Source organism: Glycine soja, chromosome 20 (assembly GCF_004193775.1).
Source record: "Glycine soja cultivar W05 chromosome 20, ASM419377v2, whole genome shotgun sequence".
Taxonomy (NCBI): domain Eukaryota; kingdom Viridiplantae; phylum Streptophyta; class Magnoliopsida; order Fabales; family Fabaceae; genus Glycine; species Glycine soja.
The window spans coordinates 21,190,595-21,197,067 of NC_041021.1; the positions used below are offsets into that span (position 1 = coordinate 21,190,595).

General features: G+C 33.6%; 1 long non-coding RNA gene across 1 annotated transcript; it reads left to right on the forward strand.

Moving 5' to 3' along the window:
* The first annotated feature begins 654 nt into the window (after window positions 1–654).
* On the forward strand, window positions 655–5,979 carry LOC114401217. Its single transcript, XR_003664239.1, has 3 exons — window positions 655–2,158; window positions 2,239–2,362; window positions 5,482–5,979. It is a non-coding gene; the product is annotated as an uncharacterized LOC114401217 (long non-coding RNA).
* Window positions 5,980–6,473: the final 494 nt, after the last annotated feature.

A 6,473-nucleotide genomic window follows, 5' to 3' on the forward strand; every position in this document is an offset into this window, starting at 1 on the left:
CAATTGTTGTTTTTGTTTTAGGAGGAAGAAAACGTAGGAAAAGGAAGTGATAGAAAAAGGAATGTAAGAAATGACAGCAGTACATACAAGTTTAGGGAAACCAATATATGATGCTAACTAACCATATATAAAATCAATGATTTTTCCTTTGGTACATGTTGTGGATAACATGTTTTGGTACATGTTGCCAAATGAACAAGAACTGGATGACAAGTTTACTTTATTGTCATATAGTAGTTTTAAGGTATTATTTTTTTCAATAATGACAACTTTGTCCTGAGGACCTATTTGCAAATTTTTAAAACTTATAAGAATTATTAAAATTTTTATTGACTTAAATATATTTATCATACCAGAAAAATAGATTATTTTCAAGTTGCTACCTAAAATTTATTTTTGGTCATTTATATATCTGAAATTTTGTTATGTTTCAATGTAGTATGTACAATTTATCTCATTCTATTAAGTCATGACATAATAAACGAAATATTATGTTATCAAGCCTAATCAGTTAACATGTAATTAAATTGAAACCATATCATTATTTATTATTTAATTCAATTTAAAAATCCAATTAAAAAAAATGTGACTTCCCTTTTTTTTTTTTTTTAACCTTTCCTCTCTCTTAAGAACATCTTGAATCCGTGAGTTATTATTGACTAGTGTAGGAATTAAGAATGACGAATGTGTTGACTAGGGTTTTTCCCATTTTTGAAAAAAAATAGAAGCGTGGCTCCGATGAAGGTTCAACCAATTGCAATTGACATCGATTCCAAGAAGGTGAAGGACACTGGCGGAAATAGCAGCGGTGGTGGTGGTTCGAAACGAGTCAGTGCTAAAGTCGCGCTTGAGAAGGTTGTTCGTCTTCGATTGGCAGTTACCGAAAAACAACCACACAAATGTTGCAGAATTTGAATCGAGCTAGGTCTGCTTGGTGAAAACGGTGCAGAATTTCATGGAGGAGCAGCCACTGGCGCGATGCTCGTCATGGAAGAGGAGACTCTTCTGGTGAGGGTTGTCGCGCGCGGTGATGAGGATGGTGGTGGCTGTCACGTGCACACCGACCTGGTATGGTAGAGGGTCGTGATTGTGCGCAAAGGAGGGGTGGCGGTGCAAGGATTAAGAAGATGAATCGGCTTGGGTAGTGGTGGAAGGATGAAGAAGATGAATGGGTTGAGGCGGTGGGGCCAGGGGTGGATTGGGGGCTGGATTGTGAAGGAGGAGGAGGAGAGGAGGGAGGCAGTGGCGGGGATGCTGTTGGCAGTGATCGTCACCGTGAAGAGCAACGGTTGCATGGGAGAGTAGAGGGAGAAGAAGATTGTTAGGGAGAAGGAAAGGAGGGAGAATGATGTGGCATTGATGTGTAAGTGATTAGGTTTGATGACGTGATACTCTGTCGGTCACGCCGCCATCACGTACTAAAATGAGATTAAGGACATGTGTGAATTTTAGGTAGTAGATATGAAAAATGTATTTGAGCCTTTTTTATTTTATAATTATTATATTTCTTTGGTAAAATTTTAATTTTCCTCAGTTTTGAAATCCCTGGAACTCGATTGCCAAAATCTCGGTTGTTTGAACAGCGAAGGAGACGATTCATCTTCCCCAAGCGGCTTAGCTGGTTGTTGAAGGAGACAGTTCATCTTTCTTGAGTGGACCCGCTTAGCTGATTGGGGAAAATTTGAAGTTAATGTGTTGCACACAGGCATCCTGAAAGAGGAATCATTTTCCATCTGGGGTCCCAAATGATATTTGTTCCCCATCAATTAGAACCCTAAAATATGTCAATTTCCATCGTGGTCTGGTTTAGGTTTCCCATTTTATAATTTGACAGTGTTGAATGATTATAAGGAATGGTGGTAGTATTCTGAATCTTGTTTAGAATTGGGGGTTTTAGTCGAAGTTAGAAGGAAATTGTTGTAGCAGCAGCAAAAGGTCACGATTGAGAATCATTTGGTTGGATAAGCATGCAAGTTTGTGAAAATGGTGGCCTACTAAATTCCTATGGCATCCGTCGTGAACGGTATTGTGAAAATTCGATTGAGGTATTCTGTGCTCCTTCATCACCATCCTATGGTGTATTTTGTCATTTGTTGTCAATATCGGTTTAAAATCACCCACATCCCAGACCTTATTAATGAATGTGTACACATTGAAGGTTCGATCTCCATTTCCCTACTTTGTTTTTCTATTCAATTATATATTTGGTTAATAATGTTGAAATTTTTGTTTTGCCAGTGATACTCTAGTGAATAGTCCCGGTTAAAAGCAGACAAAAATTTGGGAGCAGAATCTACAGGCACGGTTTATTTGGGAGCAGAATCCTACATGGTTGCCACACATGGGAAAGGCCTTGTAAGAAGTGGGTAATTTAGAATTTGTTGTGTTTGATATTGGTTGATTTCATTATGTTTTACCATAGTTTACCCATTCTGCATTGATGTATCTACATTATTTGGTTGTCTTTGATAGTTGGTAATCGGATAGGTTTAGTATTTTATATGAATTAAGTAGTTTTATTTGGTACAATTAGTTGAAGTTTTAGTGAGAGTTGGTGGTCATGCTTCATACTGAGATATTGGCGAATCTGATTGAGCATGGTAGATGATGAGATGCTTAATTTGCATAGTGATTATTTGTTGTATGTAGTGCAATCTTAAAAGCCTGATTTCTGCGTTTCATTTGTATCAATGTATGTCTAATGAATAACATGAGCTGTTACTGAAAGTATAAGTTTTTACTTCTGACATGTTTAAGTGTTACTTAAATTTTTACTTGTTTCTTGTTAGGAACCGTAGTTAGAAATTAAAAAAAAAAAAGTGAAGAAAAGATGGAATTTGTTGATTAAAAGAACATAAAACAAGAGGGAAAACTTTCCTCCTAGGATTTTCCCTTGACAATAGATTTTCCTTTCACAAATAGCTAATGCTCAACAAATGATAAGATCTCAATATCTTCTATCCTTCTTCCCCTATTTATATCTAATAAACCCCTCTAACTATCTTAACTAAGTCCTTATATAGTAACAATACTACAACCCCCATTCTTGACTCCGTATTTAAATCTTTATTTCCCTTGATAACATTGCTCCCACGTATTTGGTTTCCTATCCACCACACTGTCTTTTTTGTCTAATAAAATTATTAGCATTTAGGTTTTAGTCTAATAAAATTGGTAGGATAGAATCTGTTTCTTTTTTTTCTGAAACTTTAGAAATTAGCATTTAAGCTTTGCCTGGTCTAATAAATTTGTAGGATGGAATCTGTTTTTATTTTTTGTTTCTGAAACTTAAGAAATTAGCTTTTGGGTCTTTTTTTGTCTTATAACATTGGTGGTATAGAATATGTTTGGGTTTTTTCTATCTGAAACCAGTTACTTATGGATATTTTGAGTCAATTATATTGTTGAGTCCTTCAGCATGTTTATTAGATAAGAATACTAACTTGTAATTTGTAGTCAGTTATAAAATTTCATTGAATAAAATTTTGATTACATAAGAATACTAAGTTGTATTAATTTCCCTTCATATGCGTGGAGATTTGACTTAAAAATAATAAGCACTGAGGTTGCAAAAAAATTTCAAATCCAAATAAACATATATAGCAACATAAGATAGGATGATAAAATATATTGACAAAGTTTAGTGTCAAATTGTCAATACCATGCTTAACCAAGCAGGTAAGAAAGAAGATAACATAGAAACAAAATTAACAACCAAACAACCAAAACAGTCATAGTTGACAAAATTACTTAACTATATTTCCTTTCCAAAACTATATTTTTTTCTTGAATCCCGAAAGTATTTTGAATCAATAAGCTGCTAGACGCTTTTTCCTCTCCAACACATTTTGCCAGTTAATGGCAGCTTGTCTTATGATTTCATCTTTCATTGTGTTGCAAAGCATCTAGGACCACATCCAATGCTAGCTCCATTCTTGTTTTATTGTCATCCTACCATTTTACAAAACATATGTCATATTATAATCTATAAACTGTTTTTAAATATGATTATAAATATTCATCACCTGAATGTGATAGTCACTGGACCACTTGCAATCAAGCATCCACTTAGCCACCCATATTCCACAATCATTTCTAGTGCAAAGTTTTTTTATCAGATGAATACTTTCAACCACTTTCAACCAAAACAGTAGATGAATACTTTCAACCACTTTCAAGCTTAGATTTTTCATTTTTATTTTTTTTGCAAAAACTTATGATCCAAATGCTTGTTGGCCTACATCATGCAGCACCTCCAAAGTGTAAGTACTAAATTTTGGCTTACTCATAGATTGATAAATCTATAAGGATGAATCCCAAAACATTTGTTCCAGAAAAATTGCCTGCTAAATTCACAAGTCACATAAAACAAATAACAGAAATCACTAACAATCATTTGAAGGACAATTACCAATTTCTTCACAAAAAAAAATTCTTAAATCATTTTTTGTTGGATCAGGTCTTGAGTCCAGCTCTATCAATCTCTGATTCACGTTAACTACTAGCAGATACCAATGCAATGCCATATCATTGATTGACAAAAAAATCTAAATAAAAATATAATTTGTTAACACACAAATTGAATGAAATGAAAACTTTTGGATTGTTAACACTGAAATAAACCTTTGCCAAGCACGTTTTGCGGTAGAATCCAAGCACGTTTTCTACAGTTGTTCTACATCCTAGACCGAATGTGCATAGTTATTGTCTATATTTAATATTTAGCAATGTGATCATAAAAAAAGTAGATTTGAAAAAGGAATTATTACTGTGGTTGGCAAATACCAAGTTGCACCATGTCCATACATATATCTTTCAAAACTTGTCATCTTACGTACAACTAAGTTAATGACCTAAAATTTAATAGAAGGAAAACCTATTAAAAGTGGCATTATTAAAACGGATCCTAATAAGATGGAAGTGAACAAGTGATAGTACCTCTTGATCAAGTAATCCATTTGGCATGAGCGTCCTTAGAGTTTGTCTGTTAGCAGATATTGAGTACGCAGTTCTAACAATTTGCTCCTCCCTGTTAAATAAGTTTAGTGAGTGTATGTAAAAGAATTTTGTATTGGCTGGATTTTTATTAGAACCAAAGAAATGTGTTGCATATAAGAAAATTTGTTTACCCATCAATTGAGTTATCTTTGTTTGCCCCAAACATGTATGGAGCTACCATGGCCTGAATTTCATTGAGTATCATGCCTTGATGAGGGTTGAATGACATTGGAATAAACTGCAAAAGATGATGAAACAGTCACATCTCATATTATATCATGTTTATTAGGAAAAGAGTCACATCTCATATTATATCTTAGTTTGGTTTACCATTGGTATGTCAACTGTAGTTGTCATGCCATCAAACTTGTTATTGAAGGGTTCCATGTTATAAAAAAAAATTAAACTTTTTCCTGCAATAGTTTGTTCAAACAATATTTTTTTCTTTTCATTTTTCAGGCTTAATGGATGTCTTTTTTTCAGTTTTGTTGGAGTTTTGGTTTTCCTAGTCCTGGACGTCTTCTTAGTATAAGCATCGGGGGAAGCTTTGGGAGTTACATTGGTGTAGTGCATATCATGGTGTGAATATCTGGATCAAAATGTTGGCTCCTCAGTGGACTCTGCATACTAAACCGTGTAGTCAACGTGTTCAAGTCATTCATAATTATGTCCACCGGTGACTGCAAATGCAAAACCTGCTTCCTCAAATCATCCTGGGACATCAGATACATGTTTTTCATCAGTCTGATATAATTTTTAGGGTCTGAAATAAATTATATTGCATATGTTTTTGAAACACATTACCTGATTTTCTTCTTTTCCTTCATCTTGTTTTGGAGATTTGACAAACTTCTCTTTTGCCTTCGGTGAGGGAATGCTTTCCACAAAGCTATGACTTGTTTTAAAAAATAAGTCAGTAAATATCATGAATCTTGTTGTAATGAAATATAATTTAAACAATATCAAATTGTCATTAATTAACATGAATCTTGTTGTAATGAAATATAATTTAAACAATATCAAATTGTCATTAATTAACCTGGATGGAATTTCAATAAGTTTCTTTATCTTGGGTCCTTTATTCTTGCGAGCAGATTTTTGTATTGGTTGAACTCTGGGAATGAGCTTCTCTGTTTCCATCTTGTTAAGATATTTTTCCTTTGCCTTCGAAATATTTCTTACATAATTTCTCTAATAACCTTAAACATATGAACCAATAAGATTAAATACATGAATGGCCCAAAAGCAAATGGATGGTCATCTACGCATTAATGTCTCTAATTACATAAGAAATTATGATTATTAAAGCACTGATTACGATGTAGAATTACATATGAAAAAGTTACATTATGGATTGAACAATTATTTTAACCAATTAACCATTGATATAAATATTTAGTAGTCATTTAAGCATTTTTTACCATGGCCATTCATATAAATATTCAGTTCAATTAACCATTGAACTGAAACGGAGC